Source organism: Hemitrygon akajei, unplaced genomic scaffold (genome assembly GCF_048418815.1).
Source record: "Hemitrygon akajei unplaced genomic scaffold, sHemAka1.3 Scf000150, whole genome shotgun sequence".
NCBI lineage: Eukaryota > Metazoa > Chordata > Chondrichthyes > Myliobatiformes > Dasyatidae > Hemitrygon > Hemitrygon akajei.
The window spans coordinates 433,391-449,922 of record NW_027332036.1 but is presented as its reverse complement, the minus strand read 5'-3'; the positions used below and the strand labels follow the sequence as shown (position 1 = coordinate 449,922).

Below are 16,532 nucleotides of genomic sequence, written 5' to 3'. Positions count from 1 at the left end.
CCCCTGGGATTGACGGCTGCCCCCTGCTCCTCCAAACACTACTAATTGAACAGTATATTAAAGTTAAAAAGTGTTGACGTGATACGGCGTGGCGTCGTCCTTAGTGCAGTTATAGTGTAATATAAGGATAAAAGTTACCTACATATGCCACAAGTACTTCGAAACACTCTCAGAGGCAGTAATAATCAGGAAAAAAAACAGTGAGTGGAGGTAGTGATGGTGAGACACAATCAGTTCTCTTGCTGATAGAATGATACGATTTGGAGTCAGGAGAGTTGGTACGAACGGAAGAACATGCTTAGGGGGACTAATGGAGTAATAGTGTGGGAGCGCCAATGAGATGGTACCTTGCTGTACTGATGAGTGGGGCACTGAAGGATAGTGTACCCGGAGTGAATCACTAAGCGTGCGTGTTCCAGGGTGACACCCCGAGGATTGCATTCAAGCAGTGACAAGCTGTGACGTAGTACTTCTGGTAAATCAGAATACGAAAGAGGTGTGACCAGATTGTTATATGTTATGAAATATGATTTGCTATCACTATACTGCAATAATTAATAAGCTAAATTTCAATTGAACATTTAAACAACAGAGTGGATCAGTGATGGAGAGACCCAGGAAAACATAGTGATAATAGAATTATACGTTTTGGTCTAAAACCGACGGAATAAGACGGCTTTGGGAGGTTTTGCTGTTCGTCAGATAGTAATTATACGTGGAGAGATGGTACAACGGGAAAACATGTTTAGGGGGTCTAATGCAGTGCCTCCGTGTGTGGAAGCACCAACAGGGTTGTACCGTGCTGCACTGATGAGTGGGGCACTGAAGGATATTGCAGCTGGAGGGAATCACTGTGGGACTCGACAGTGAGAAACCGAGTATAGCAGTCATGACGTGCAAGCTGTGACGTAGTGCTGCTGCTCAATCAGAATCGCAATGGGATATAATGTGAGGGGCATATGACATGAAATTTGTTTTGAGCATCAGTATAGTGCAGCAGATAATAAGCTAACATTGCATTAAACAGTGCAAAGAAAGAAGACCTCGCGGGTTCATCATCCATTCAGATGTCGGAGGGGTCGAAGGAGGCTCCATAGCTCAGGGGTTAGAGCACTGGTCTTGTAAACCAGGGGCCGTGAGTTCCAATCTGACTGGGTCCTGAACATTTTCATAGGTTAGCATGCCGCCATTAAATATCGGCGCGTCCCAGAGCGCAGTTCATTTCCACCATAGTCTGCAGCGAGTCGGCATATTTTCGCCGATTGTGCGTGGGTTTTCTCATTTTGATTCCAATGCTGGCGTGTAGACCAACCTCATTCTATATTGTCCTGTGGCATATTGCTTTACGTTGTTGGGATCAATTCCCATCATACAAGCATATAAAAATTACAGCACAGAAACAGGTCATCTCGGCCCTTCCAGCCTCTGCCGAACGCATACTCTGACCTAATCCCACCGATCTGCCCTCAGTCCATAACCCTCCATTCCTTTCCTGTCCTTCAACTAATACAATTTGACATTAAATGATAAAATCGAAACTAAAATGGTTAATATTAGGTTAATTAGCATCTTTTTTACAATATAAGGTTGTCCTCTTTTATCTTGCGATAAAAAGTTCGAGCCTGAACGGGGACTTGAACTCTGGACTCTCAGATTCAAAGTCTGATGCTCTACCGAGTGAGCTATCCGGGCTCTACCAATTCCAGCTATATATCAAATACTCCCCGTTACTTCAAGTAGCTTTTGACAATGGAGAAGGAGCCTCATGAGAATATGCTGAGTGAATTTGGCCTTTTCTCCCAAGAGAGCTGACCTGACAGAGGTGTATAAGATGCTGAGAGGCATTGATCCTCTGGGTAGTCAGAGGCTCTTTCCTACGGATGAAATGTCCAACATGAGCGGGCATAGTTTTAAGCTGCTTCGAAGTAGTTTCACAAGAGATATCAGAGCTTTTTTGTTCAGCAGAGGGTTCTCAGTGCCTGCAATCGGCTGCCAGCATCGGCGGTTCAGCCGGATACGGTAGGGTATTTTAACAGATTCCAGGATAGGTACTTAGAGCTCAGGAAATGCAGGCTTATGTGTAACTCTGGCTAATTCCTGAATGCAATACATGTTCAACATAGCATTGCGGGCCGAAGGACCGGTATTATGCTTTGGGTTTTCTATGTTTTTCTCTGTCGCTACCTATAACGTGCTCCACATTGCGTGCATTTCTAACAGACTCCGGCAATCAAGTGCAACTCTTGGGCTTCACGTGTAGCTCAGCTACTAGACCCGGAGAAACTGCTTCTACTGACAAGAAAGCGAGTAAATGCGTAACACTGGCACCTCAAACCTGGTTGCTTCGGGTGGTTGGTCTCGACAGCGTTGGACAGCGGCCGGCCTAGGAGAATGACGGCTCCAATTTTAAAGCTCAGCCGCTGGTGATCATACCCACCCATGGGAATGGCTTCGGGTGCAAACCACTGATGTTGGACAACATCAGTGACGTGGAACGGGGTACGCCGCATGAACAACACCCGATTCTTCAAATCTTCCCACCCAGACTTGCGACCTGGAGATGCCACAGTCTCGAAGAGGCGGAAACCCATAATCCCTTGGGATTGTCGGCTGCTTCCTACTCCTCCTTCCACTACTAATACATTGAAATTAGTTGTGGACGTGATACGGCGTGGTGTCGTCCTTAGTACTGTTATATTGTGAGATAAAGATAAAGGTTACCTACATTTGTCACAAGTGCTTCGAAACACACTCAGAGGCAGTAAGAGCGGAGGTGGTGAGGGTGAGAAACAATCAATTGACTTGTTAATGGAATGATGCGATTTGGAGTCAGGAGAGTTGGTACGAACAGAAGAACATGATTAGGGGGACTAATGGAGTAGTAGTGTGGGAGCGCCAATGAGATGGTACCTTGCTGTACTGATGAGTGAGGCACTGAATGATAGTGTACCCGGAGTGAATCACTATGCGTGCGTGTTCCAGGGTGAGACACCGGGGATTGCATTCAAGCAGTGACAAGCTGTGACGTAGTAGTTCTGGTAAGTCAGAATAGGAAAGAGGAATAATGTGACTGGGATATGATATGAAATTTGAATTGCTGATCTGTATACTGCAATAAATAATAAGCTAAATTTCATTGGAACATTTAAACAACAGTGTGCATTAGTGATGGAAAGACCCACAAAAACATAGTATTAATAGAATTAGATGTTTTGGAGGAAAACCGACGGAATAAGAAGGCGGAGGGAGGTTTTGCTGTTCGTCAAATAGTAATTATACGTGGAGACATGGTACAACCGGAAGACATGTTTAGGGGGTCTAATGCAGTGCCACTGTGTGTGGAAGCACCAACAGTGTTGTACCGTGCTGCACTGATGAGTGGGGCACTGAAGGATATTGCAGCTAGAGGGAATCACTGTGGGACTCGACAGTGAGAAACCGAGTACAGCAATCATGACGTGCAAGCTGTGAGGTATTGGCCTGAACATTTTCACGGGTTAGCATACCGCTGTTAAATATCGGCGAGTCCGAGAGCGCAGTTCATTTCCACCATAGTCTGCAGCGAGTCGGCATATTTTGTCCGATTGTGCGTGGGTTTTCTCATTCTCATTCCAATGCTGGCGTGTAGGCCAACCTCATTCTATATTGTCCTGTGGTATATTACTTAAAGTTGTTGGGATCAGCTTCCACTATATTATCATATAAAAATTACAGCACAGAAACAGGCCATCTCGGCTCTTCCAGTCTGTGCCGAACGCTTACTCTGACCTAGTCCCGCAGAACTGCCCTCAGTCCATAACCCTCCATTCCTTTCCAGTCCATCTACTTATACAATTTTTCTTTAAATGAGAAAATCGAAACTAAAATGGCGAATAGTAGGTTAATTAGCATCTTTTTAACAATACAAGGCTGTCCTCTTGTATCTTGCGATATAAAGTGAGAGCCCGAACGGGGACTTGAACTCTGGACTCTCAGATTAAAAGTCTGATGCTCTATCGAATGAGCTATCCGGGCTCTAACAATTCGAGATATATATCAAATACTCCCAGTAACTTCAAGTAGCTTCTGACTATGGAGAAGGAGCCTCATGAGAATATGCTGAGTGAACTTGCCCTTTTCACCCTAGAGAGGTGACGTGATAGAGATGCATAAGATGATGAGAGGCATTGATCCTCTGGGTAGTCTGAGGTTCTTTCCTACGGCTGAAATGGCTAACATGAGCGGGCATCGTTTTAAGCTGCTTTGAAGTAGCTTCACAGGAGATATCAGGGCTATTTTGTTTATGCAGAGTGTCCTCAGTGCGTGCAATCGGCTGCCAGCATCGGCGGTGCAGCCGGATACGGTAGGGTATTTTAACAGACTCCTGGACAGGTACATGCAGCTCAGGAAATGCAGGCTTATGGGTAACTCTGGCTAATTTCTGAATGAAATACATTTTCAACATAGCATTGTGGGCCGAAGGACCTGTATTATGCTTTAGGTTTTCTATGTTTCTGTATGTAGCTACCTATAACGTGCTCCACATTGCGTGCATTTCTAACAGACTCCGGCAATCAAGTGCAACTCTTGGGCTTCACGTGTGGATCAGCTACAAGTCCCGGAGAAACTGCTTCAACTGACAAGAAAGTGAGCAAATGCGGAGCACTGGCGCCTCAAACCTAATTGCTTCGGGTGGTGGGTCTCGGCAGCGTTGGGCAGCGGCCCGCCTATGAGAAGGACAGCTCCGAATTTGAAGCTCAGTCGCTGGCGGTCATACCCACCCATGGGAATGGCTTCGGGTGCAAACCACTGATGTTGGACAACATCAGTGACGTGCAGAGGGGTAGGACGCATGAACAACACCCGATTCTTCAGATCTTCCCAAAAAGATTGGCGACCTGGAGATGCCACAGACCAGAAGAGGCAGAAACTGAAAACCCCACGGATTGTCGTCTGCCTCCTCCTTCTCCTACCATCACTACGAATACATTGAAGTTAGACGTTGTGGACGTGATACGGAGTGGCGTCGTCCTTAGTGCTGTTATATTGTGAGATAAAGATAAAGGTTACCTACATTTGTCACAAGTGCTTCGAAATACACTCAGTGGCAGTAATAATGAGAAAAGAAACTGTGAGCGGAGGTAGTGATGGTGAGACACAAACCGATGACTTGCTAATGGAATGATGCGATTTGGAGTCTGGAGAGTTGGTACGAACGGAAGAACATGCTTAGGGGGAATAACTTAGTAATAGTGTGGGAGCGCCAATAAGATGGTACCGTGCTGTACTGACGAGTGGGTCACTGAAGGATAGTGTACCCGGAGTGAATCACTATGCGTGGGTGTTCCAGGGTGAGACACCGAGGATTGCATTCAAGCTGTGACAAGCTGTGACGTGGTACTTGTGGTAAGTCAGAATAGGAAAGAGGTATAACGTGACTGGGATATGTTATGCAATTATATTTGCTGATCAGTATACTGCAATAAATAGTAAGATAAATTGCATTGGAACATGTAAACAACAGAGTGTATTAGTGATGGAGAGACCCACAAAAACATACTAATAATAGAGTTATACGTTTTGGACTGAAACCGACGGAATAAGACGGCGGCCGGCGGTGGTGCTGTTCGTCAGATAGTAATTATACGTGGAGAGTGGGTACAACGGGAAAAGATGTTTAGGGGGTCTAATGCAGTGCCACTGTGTGTGGAAGCACCAACAGGGTTATACCGTGCTGCACTGATGAGTGGGGCACTGAAGGATATTGCAGCTGGAGGGAATCATTGTTGGACTCTACAGTGAGAAACAGAGTATAGCAGTCATGACGTGCAAGCTGTGACGTAGTGCTGCTGCTCAATCAGAATCGCAATGGGGTGTAATGTGACTGGCATATGACATGACATTTGATTTGCTCATCAGTATAGTGCAGTAGATAATAGTATAAAATTGTTTTCAACAGTGCAAAGGAAGAAGACTTCGCGGGATGATCATCCTTTCAGATGGCGGAGGGGTCGAAGGGTGCTCCATAGCTCAGGGGTTAGAGCACTGGTCTTGTAAACCAGTGGCCGGGAGTTCGAATCTCACTGGGGCCTCAAAATTTTCACGGGTTAACATGCCACCATTAAGTATCGGCGCGTCGGAGAGCGCAGTTCATTTCCACCATACTCTGTAGCGAGTCGACATATTTTCGCCGTTTCTGCGTGGGTTCTCTCGTTCTCATTCGAATGCTGGCGTGTTGGCCAAACTCATTCAATATTGTCCTGTGGTATATTACTTATAGTTGTTGGGATCAGCTCCCACTATATCTCCATATAAAAATTACAGCACAGAAACAGGTCATCTCGGCCCTTCCAGTCTCTGCCGAACGCTTACTCTGACATATTCCCACCGACCTGCCCTCAGTCCATAACCCTCCATTCCTTTCCTGCCCTTCAACTTATACAATTTGACTTTAAATGAGAAAATCGAAACTAAAATGGTTAATATTAGGTTAATTAGCATCTTTTTCACAATACAAGGTTGTCCTCTTGTATCCTGCGATAAAAAGTGAGAGCCCGAACGGGGACTTGAACTCTGGACTCTCAGATTAAAAGTCTGATGCTCTACCGAATGAGCTATCCGGGCTCTGCCAATTCGAGCTGTATATCAAATACTCCCCGTAACTTCAAGTATCTTTTGACAATGGAGAAGGAGCCTCATGAGAATATGCTGAGTGGATTTGGCCTTTTCTCCCAAGAGAGCTGACCTGATAGAGGTGTATATGATGATGAGAGGCATTGATCCTCTGGGTAATCAGAGGCTTTTTCCTACGGATGAAATGTCCAACATGAGCGGGCATAGTTTTAAGCTGCTTCGAAGTAGTTTCACAGGAGATATCAGAGCTTTTTTTTTTAAGCAGAGGGTTCTCAGTGCCTGGAATCGGCTGTCAGCATCGGCGGTTCAGCCGGATACGGTACGGTATTTTAACAGACTCCAGGATAGGTACATAGAGCTCAGGAAATGCAGGCATATGTGTAACTCTGGCTAATTCCTGAATGCAATAAATGTTCAACATCGCATTGCGGGCCGAAGGACCGGTATTATGCTTTGGGTTTTCTATGTTTTTCTCTGTCGCTACCTATAACGTGCTCCACATTGCGTGCATTTCTAACAGACTCCGGCAATCAAGTGCAACTCTTGGGCTTCACGTGTGGCTCAGCTACTAGACCCGGAGAAACTGCTTCTACTGACAAGAGAGTGAGCAAATGCGGAACACTGGCGACTCAAACCTAGTTGCTTCGGGTGGTGGGTCTCGTCAGCGTTGGACAGCGGCCGGCCTAGGAGAATGACAGCTCCAATTTTAAAGCTCAGCCGCTGGTGATCATACCCACCCATGGGAATGGCTTCGGGTGCAAACCACTGAGTTTGGACAACATCAGTGACGTGGAGAGGGGTACGCCGCATGGACAACACCCGATTCTTCAGATCTTCCCAACAAGATTTGCGACCCCGAGATGCCACAGACCCGAAGAGGCGGGAACCCATAATCCCCTGGGATTGTCGGCTGCTTCCTACTGCTCCTTCCACTACTAGTGATAGTGTGGGGGCGCCAATGAGATGGTACCGTGCTGTACTGATGAGTGGGGCACTGAAGGATAGTGTACCCGGAGTGAATCACTATGCGTGCGTGTTCCAGGGTGACACACCGAGGATTGCATTCAAGCAATGACAAGCTGTGACGTAGTACTTCTGGTAAATCAGAATAGGAAAGAGGTATCATGTGACTGGGATATGTTATGAAATTTGATTTGCCGATCAGTATACTGCAATAAATAATAAGCTAAATTGCAATTGAACATTTAAACAACAGAGTGGATCAGTGATGGAGAGACCCAGGAAAACATAGTAATAATAGAATTATACGTTTTGGACTAAAACCGACGGACTGAGACGGCGGTGGGCGGTGGTGCTGTTCGTCAGATAGTAATTATACGTGGAGAGATGGTACAGCCGGAAAACATGTTTAGGGGGTCTAATGCAGTGCCACTGTGTGTGGAAGCACCAACAGGGTTTTACCGTGCTGCACTGATGAGTGGGGCACTGAAGGATATTGCAGCTGGAGGGAATCACTGCGGGACTCGACAGTGAGAAACCGAGTATAGCAGTCGTGACGTGCAAGCTGTGACGTAGTGCTGCTGCTCAATCAGAATCGCAATGGGGTATAATGTGAGGGGCATATGACATGAGATTTGTTTTGCACATCCGTACAGTGCAGTAGATAATAAGCTAAAATTGCATTAAACAGTGCAAAGAAAGAAGACTTCACGGGTTCATCAACCATTCAGATGTCGAAGGGGTCGAAGGAGGCTACATAGCTCAGGGGTTAGAGCACTGGTCTTGTAAACCAGGGGCCGTGAGTTCCAATCTCACTGGGGCCTGAACATTTTCATGAGTTAGCATGCCGCCATTAAATATCGGCGCGTCCCAGAGCGCAGTTCATTTCCACCATAGTCTGCAGCGAGTCGGCATATTTTCGCCGATTGTGCGTGGGTTTTCTCATTCTCATTCCAATGTTGGCGTGTAGGCCGACCTCTTTCAATATTGTCCTGTGGTATATTGCTTTAAGTTGTTGGGATCAACTCCCATCATATAAGCGTATAAAAATTACAGCTCAGAAACACAGGTCATCTTGGCCCTTCCAGTCTCTGCCGAACGCTTACCCCTGACCTATTCCCACCGACCTGCCCTCAGTCCATAACCCTCCATTCCTTTCCTGTCCTTCAACTTATACAATTTGACTTTAAATGAGAAAATCGAAACTAAAATGGTTAATATTAGGTAAATTAGCATCTTTTTCACAATACAAGGTTGTCCTCTTGTATCTTGCGATAAAAAGTCAGAGCCCGAACGGTGAGTTGAACTCTGGACTCTCAGATTCAAAGTCTGATGCTCTACCGAATGAGCTATCCGGGCTCTACCAATTCGAGCTATATATCAAATACTCCCCGTAACTTCAAGTAGCTTTTGACAATGGAGAAGGAGCCTCATGAGAATATGCTGAGTGAACTTGGCCTTTTCTCCCTAGAGAGGTGACCTGACAGAGGTGTATAAGATGATGAGAGGCATTGATCCTCTGGGTAATCAGAGGCTTTTTCCTACGGATGAAATGTCCAACATGAGCGGGCATAGTTTTAAGCTGCTTCGAAGAAGTTTCACAAGAGATATCAGAGCTTTTTTTTAAGCATAGGGTTCTCAGTGCCTGCAATCGGCTGCCAGCATCGGCGGTTCAGACAGATACGGTACGGTATTTTAACAGACTCCAGGATAGGTACATAGAGCTCAGGAAATGCAGACTTATGTGTAACTCTGGCTAATTCCTGAATGCAATACATGTTCAACATAGCATTGCGGGCCGAAGGACCGGTATTATGCGTTGGGTTTTCTATGTTTTTCTCTGTCGCTACCTATAACGTGCTCCACATTGCGTGCATTTCTAACAGACTCCGGCAATCAAGTGCAACTCTTGGGCTTCACGTGTGGCTCAGCTACTAGACCCAGAGAAACAGCTTCTACGGACAAGAGAGTGATCAAATGCGGAACACTGGCACCTCAAACCTGGTTGCTTCGGGTGGTGGGTCTCGACAGCGTTGGACAGCGGCCGGCCTAGGAGAATGACAGCTCCAATTTTAAAGCTCAGCCGCTGGTGATCATACCCACCCATGGGAATGGATTCGGGTGCAAACCACTGAGTTTGGACAACATCCGTGACGTGGTGAGGGGTAAGCCGCATGAACAACACCCGATTCTTCAAATCTTCCCAACAAGACTTGCGACCTGGAGATGCCACAGTCTCGAAGAGGCGGAAACCCATAATCCCTTGGGATTGTCGGCTGCTTCCGACTCCTCCTTCCACTACTAATACATTGAAATTAGTTGTGGACGTGATACGGCGTGGCGTCGTCCTTAGTACTGTTATATTGTGAGATAATGATAAAGGTTACCTACATTTGTCACAAGTGCTTCGAAACACACTCAGAGGCAGTAATAATGAGAAACAAATACTGTGAGCGGAGGTGGTGAGGGTGAGAAACAATCAGTTGACTTGTTAATGGAATGATGCGATTTGGAGTCAGGAGAGTTGGTACGAACAGAAGAACATGCTTAGGGGGACTAATGGAGTAGTAGTGTGGGAGCGCCAATGAGATGGTACCTTGCTGTACTGATGAGTGAGGCACTGAATGATAGTGTACCCGGAGTGAATCACTATGCGTGCGTGTTCCAGGGTGAGACACCGGGGATTGCATTCAAGCAGTGACAAGCTGTGACGTAGTAGTTCTGGTAAGTCAGAATAGGAAAGAGGAATAATGTGACTGGGATATGATATGAAATTTGAATTGCTGATCTGTATACTGCAATAAATAATAAGCTAAATTTCATTGGAACATTTAAACAACAGTGTGCATTAGTGATGGAGAGACCCACAAAAACATAGTATTAATAGAATTAGATGTTTTGGAGGAAAACCGACGGAATAAGAAGGCGGCGGGAGGTTTTGCTGTTCGTCAAATAGTAATTATACGTGGAGACATGGTACAACCGGAAGACATGTTTAGGGGGTCTAATGCAGTGCCACTGTGTGTGGAAGCACCAACAGTGTTGTACCGTGCTGCACTGATGAGTGGGGCACTGAAGGATATTGCAGCTGGAGGGAATCACTGTGGGACTCGACAGTGAGAAACCGAGTATAGCAGTCATGACGTGCAAGCTGTGAGGTATTGGCCTGAACATTTTCACGGGTTAGCATACCGCTGTTAAATATCGGCGAGTCCGAGAGCGCAGTTCATTTCCACCATATTCTGCAGCGAGTCGGCATATTTTGTCCGATTGTGCGTGGGTTTTCTCATTCTCATTCCAATGCTGGCGTGTAGGCCAAACTCATTCTATATTGTCCTGTGGTATATTACTTAAAGTTGTTGGGATCAGCTTCCACTATATTATCATATAAAAATTACAGCACAGAAACAGGCCATCTCGGCTCTTCCAGTCTGTGCCGAACGCTTACTCTGACCTAGTCCCGCAGAACTGCCCTCAGTCCATAACCCTCCATTCCTTTCCAGTCCATCTACTTATACAATTTTTCTTTAAATGAGAAAATCGAAACTAAAACGGCGAATAGTAGGTTAATTAGCATCTTTTTAACAATACAAGGCTGTCCTCTTGTATCTTGCGATATAAAGTGAGAGCCCGAACGGGGACTTGAACTCTGGACTCACAGATTAAAAGTCTGATGCTCTATCGAATGAGCTATCCGGGCTCTAACAATTCGAGCTATATATCAAATACTCCCAGTAACTTCAAGTAGCTTCTGACTATGGAGAAGGAGCCTCATGAGAATATGCTGAGTGAACTTGCCCTTTTCACCCTAGAGAGGTGACCTGATAGAGATGCATAAGATGATGATAGGCATTGATCCTCTGGGTAGTCTGAGGTTTTTTCCTACGGCTGAAATGGCTAACATGAGGGGGCATCGTTTTAAGCTGCTTTGAAGTAGCTTCACAGGAGATATCAGGGCTATTTTGTTTATGCAGAGTGTCCTCAGTGCGTGCAATCGGCTGCCAGCATCGGCGGTGCAGCCGGATACGGTAGGGTATTTTAACAGACTCCTGGACAGGTACATGCAGCTCAGGAAATGCAGGCTTATGGGTAACTCTGGCTAATTTCTGAATGAAATACATTTTCAACATAGCATTGTGGGCCGAAGGACCTGTATTATGCTGTAGGTTTTCTATGTTTCTGTATGTAGCTACCTATAACGTGCTCCACATTGCGTGCATTTCTAACAGACTCCGGCAATCAAGTGCAACTCTTGGGCTTCACGTGTGGATCAGCTACTAGTCCCGGAGAAACTGCTTCTACTGACAAGAGAGTGAGCAAATGCGGAACACTGGCGCCTCAAACCTAGTTGCTTCGGGTGGTGGGTCTCGGCAGCGTTGGGCAGCGGCCCGCCTAGGAGAAGGACAGCTCCGAATTTGAAGCTCAGTCGCTGGCGGTCATACCCACCCATGGGAATGGCTTCGGGTGCAAACCACTGATGTTGGACAACATCAGTGACGTGCAGAGGGGTAAGACGCATGAACAACACCCGATTCTTCAGATCTTCCCAAAAAGATTGGCGACCTGGAGATAGATGCCACAGACCAGAAGAGGCAGAAACCGAAAACCCCACGGATTGTCGTCTGCCTCCTCCCCCTCCTACCACCACTACGAATACATTGACGTTAGACGTTGTGGACGTGATACGGTGTGGCGTCGTCCTTAGTGCTGTTATATTGTGAGATAAAGATAAAGGTTACCTACATTTTTTCACAAGTGCTTCGAAATACACTCAGTGGCAGCAAATAATGAGAAAAGAAACTGTGAGCGGAGGTAGTGATTGTGAGACACAAACAGATGACTTGCTAATGGAATGATGCGATTTGGAGTCTGGAGAGTTGGTACGAACGGAAGAACATGCTTAGGGGGAATAACTTAGTAATAGTGTGGGAGCGCCAATGAGATGGTACCGTGCTGTACTGACGAGTGAGGCACTGAAGGTTAGTGTACCCGGAGTGAATCACTATGCGTGGGTGTACCAGGGTGAGACACCGAGGATTGCATTCAAGCTGTGACAAGCTGTGACGTGGTACTTGTGGTAAGTCAGAATAGGAAAGAGGTATAACGTGACTGGGATATGTTATGCAATTATATTTGCTGATCAGTATACTGCAATAAATAGTAAGATAAATTGCATTGGAACATTTAAACAACAGAGTGGATTAGTGATGGGGAGACCCAGGAAAACATAGTAATAATAGAATTATACGTTTTGGACTGAAACCGACGGAATAAGACGGCGGTGGGCGGTTGTGCTGTTCGTCAGATAGTAATTATACGTGGAGAGGTGGTTCAGCGGGAAAACATGTTTAGGGGGTCTAATGCAGTGCCACTGTGTGTGGAAGCACCAACAGGGTTGTACCGTGCTGCACTGATGAGTGGGGCACTGAAGGATATTGCAGATGGAGGGAATCACTGTGGGACTCGACAGTGAGAAACCGAGTATAGCAGCCATGACGTGCTAGCTGTGACGTAGTGCTGCTGCTCAATCAGAATCGCAATGGGGTATAATGTGAGGGGCATATGCCATGACATTTGTTTTGCACATCAGTACAGTGCAGTAGATAATAAGATAAAATTGCATTAAACAGTGCAAAGAAAGAAGACTTCGCGGGTTCATCTTCCATCCGCCCATGGCGGATGGCCGAAGGGGGCTTCATAGCTCAGGGGTTAGACCACTGGTCTTGTAAACCAGGGGCCGTGCGTTCCAATCTCACTGGGGCCTGAACATTTTCACGGGTTAGCATGCCTCCATTAAATATCGGCGCGTCCGTGAGCGCAGTTCATTTCCACCATAGGCTGCAGCGAGTCGGCATATTTTCGCCGTTTCTGCGTGGGTTCTCTCATTCTCATTCCAATGCTGGCGTGTTGGCCAAACTCATTCAATATTGTCCTGTGCTATATTACTTAAAGTTGTTGGGATCAGCTCCCACTATATCACCATATAAAAATTACAGCACAGAAACAGGCCATCTTGGCCCTTCCAGTCTGTGCCGAACGCTTACTCTGACCTAGTCCCACCGACCTGCCCTCAGTCCATAACCCTCCGTTCCTTTCCTGTCCATCTACTTATACAATTTTAGTTTAAATGAGAAAATCGAAACTAAAATGGCGAATAATAGGTTAAATAGCCTCTTTTTAACAATACAAGGCTGTCCTCTTGTATCTTGCGATTATAAGTCAGATCCCGAATGGGGACTTGAACTCTGGACTTGAAATCCGGTCTTGAACTCTGGACTTCTCAGAATAATAGTATGATGCTCTACCGAATGAGCTATCAGGGCTCTACCAATTCGAGCTATATATCAAATGCTGCCAGTAACGTCAAGTATCTTTTGACAATGGAGGTGGAGCCTCATAAGAATATGCTGGGTGAACTCGGCCTTTTCTCCTAGAGAGGTGACCTGATAGAGGTGTATAAGATGATGACAGGCATTGATCCTCTGGGTAATCAGAGGCTTTTTCCTACGGCTCAAATGGCTAACATGAAGGGGCATAGTTTTAAGCTGCTTGGAAGTAGCTTCACAGGAGATATCAGGGCTATTTTTTTAAGCTGAGTGCTCTCAGTGCGTGCAATCGGCTGCCAGCATCGGCGGTGCAGCCGGATACGGTAGGGTATTTTAACAGACTCCCGGATAGGTACATGTAGCTCAGGAAATGCAGGTTTATGTGTAACTCTGGCTAATTTCTGAATTTAATACATGTTCAAAATAGCATTGTGGGCCGAAGGACCAGTATTATGCTGTAGGTTTTCTGTGTTTTTCTATGTCGCTACCTATAACGTGTTCCACATTGCGGGAATTTCTAACAGACTCCGGCAATCAAGTGCAACTCTTGGGCTTCACGTGTGGCTCGGCTACTAGACCAGGAGAAATTGCATCTACTGACAAGAGAGTGAGCAAATGCGGAACACTTGCGCCTCAAAACTAGTTGCTTCGGGTGGTGGGTCTCGTCAGTGTTGGACAGCGGCGCGCCTAGGAGAAGGACAGCTCCGATTTTAAAGCTCCGCCCCCGGCAGTCATACCCACCCATGGGAATGGATTCGGTTGCAAACAAGATTTTCCCAACAAGATTTGCGACCTGGAGATGCACACAGACCAGAAGAGGCGGAAAACCATAATCCCCTGGGATTGACGGCTGCCTCCTGCTCCTCCTAATACTACTAATTAAACGGTATATTAAAGTTAAAAAGCGTTGACGTGATACGGCGTGGCGTCGTCCTTAGTGCAGTTATAGTGTGATATAAAGATAAACGTTACCTACATATGGCACAAGTACTTCGAAACACACTCAGAGGCAGTAATAATCAGAAAAAAACAGTGAGTGGAGGTAGTGATGGTGAGACACAATCAGTTGACTTGCTAATAGAATGATACGATTTGGAGTCATGAGAGTTGGTACGAACGGAAGAACATGTTTAGAAGGACTAATGCAGTAATAGTGTGGGAGCGCCAATAAGCTGGTACAGTGCTGTGCTGATGAGTGGGGCACTGAAGGATAGTGTACCCGGAGTGAATCACTATGCGTGCGTGTTCCAGGGTGAGACACCGAGGATTGCATGCAAGCAGTGACAAGCTGTGACGTAGTACTTCTGGTAAATCAGAATTGGAAAGAGGTATAATGTGACTGGGATATGTTATGAAATTTGATTTGCTGATCAGTATACTGCAAAAAATAATAAGCTAAATTGCATTAGAACATTTAAACAACAGAGTGGATTAGTGATGGGGAGACCAACAAAAACATAGTAATAATAGAATTATACGTTTTGGACTGAAACCGACGGAATAAGACGGCGGTGGGCGGTTGTGCTGTTCGTCAGATAGTAATTATACGTGGAGAGGTAGTACAACGGGTAAACATGTTTAGGGGGTCTAATGCAGTGCCACTGTGTGTGGAAGCACCAACAGGGTTGTACCGTGCTGCATTGATGAGTGGGGCACTGAAGGATATTGCAGCTGGAGGGAATCACTGTGGGACTCGACAGTGAGAAACCGAGTATAGCAGTCATGACGTCCAAGCTGTGACGTAGTGCTGCTGCTCAATCAGAATCGCAATGGGGTATAATGTGAGGGGCATATGGCATGACATTTGTTTTGCACATCTGTATAGTGCAAGTAGATAATAAGCTAAAATTGCATTAAAGAGTGCAAAGGAAGAAGTCTTCGCGGGTTCATCATCCATTCAGATGGCGGAGGGGGTTACCGGGGCTCCATAGCTCAGGGGTTAGAGCACTGGTCTTGTAAACCAGGGGCCGTGAGTTCGAATCTAACTGGGGCCTCAACATTTTCATGGGTTAGTATGCCGCCAATAAATAGCGACGCGTTCGAGTGCGCAGTTCATTTCTACTATAGTCTGCAGCGAGTCGTCATATTTTCGCCGTTTGTACGTGGCTTTTCTCCCGCATTCCAATTCTGGCGTGTAGGCCAACCTCATTCAATATTGTCCTGTGGTATATTACTTAAAGCTGTTGGGATCAGCTCCCACTATATAACCATATAAAATTACAGTACAGAAACAGGCCATCTCGGCCCTTCCAGTCTCTGCCGAACGCTTACTCTCACCTTGTCCCACCGACCTGCCCTAAGCCTATAACCCTCCAATCCTTTCCTGTCCATCTACCTATACGATTTTACTTTAAATGACAATATGGAAACTAAAATGGCGAATAGTAGGTTATTTAGCATCTTTTTAACAATACAAGGCTGTCCTCTTGTATCTTGCGATATAAAGTCAGCGCCCGAACAGGGACTTGAAACCTGGACCCTCGGATTAAAAGTCTGATGCTCTACCGACTGAGCTATCCGGGCTCCACTAATCAAGATTATATATCAAATACTCCCAGTAACTTCAAATAGGTTCTGACAAAGGAGAAGGTGCCTCATGAGAATATGGTGAGTGAAATTTGCCTTTTCTCCTTA

General features: G+C 46.0%; 5 non-coding genes across 5 annotated transcripts; 3 read left to right on the top strand and 2 right to left on the bottom strand.

Moving 5' to 3' along the window:
* Nucleotides 1-5,998: 5,998 nt before the first annotated feature.
* Nucleotides 5,999-6,071, top strand: trnat-ugu (transfer RNA threonine (anticodon UGU)). Its single transcript has one exon. It is a non-coding gene; the product is annotated as a tRNA-Thr (tRNA).
* A 459-nt stretch (nucleotides 6,072-6,530) lies between these two features.
* trnak-uuu (transfer RNA lysine (anticodon UUU)) lies at nucleotides 6,531-6,603 on the bottom strand. Its single transcript has one exon. It is a non-coding gene; the product is annotated as a tRNA-Lys (tRNA).
* Nucleotides 6,604-8,323: 1,720 nt separating this feature from the next.
* trnat-ugu (transfer RNA threonine (anticodon UGU)) lies at nucleotides 8,324-8,396 on the top strand. Its single transcript has one exon. It is a non-coding gene; the product is annotated as a tRNA-Thr (tRNA).
* Nucleotides 8,397-15,819: 7,423 nt separating this feature from the next.
* On the top strand, nucleotides 15,820-15,892 carry trnat-ugu (transfer RNA threonine (anticodon UGU)). The gene has a single exon. It is a non-coding gene; the product is annotated as a tRNA-Thr (tRNA).
* A 456-nt stretch (nucleotides 15,893-16,348) lies between these two features.
* Nucleotides 16,349-16,421, bottom strand: trnak-uuu (transfer RNA lysine (anticodon UUU)). The gene has a single exon. It is a non-coding gene; the product is annotated as a tRNA-Lys (tRNA).
* Nucleotides 16,422-16,532: the final 111 nt, after the last annotated feature.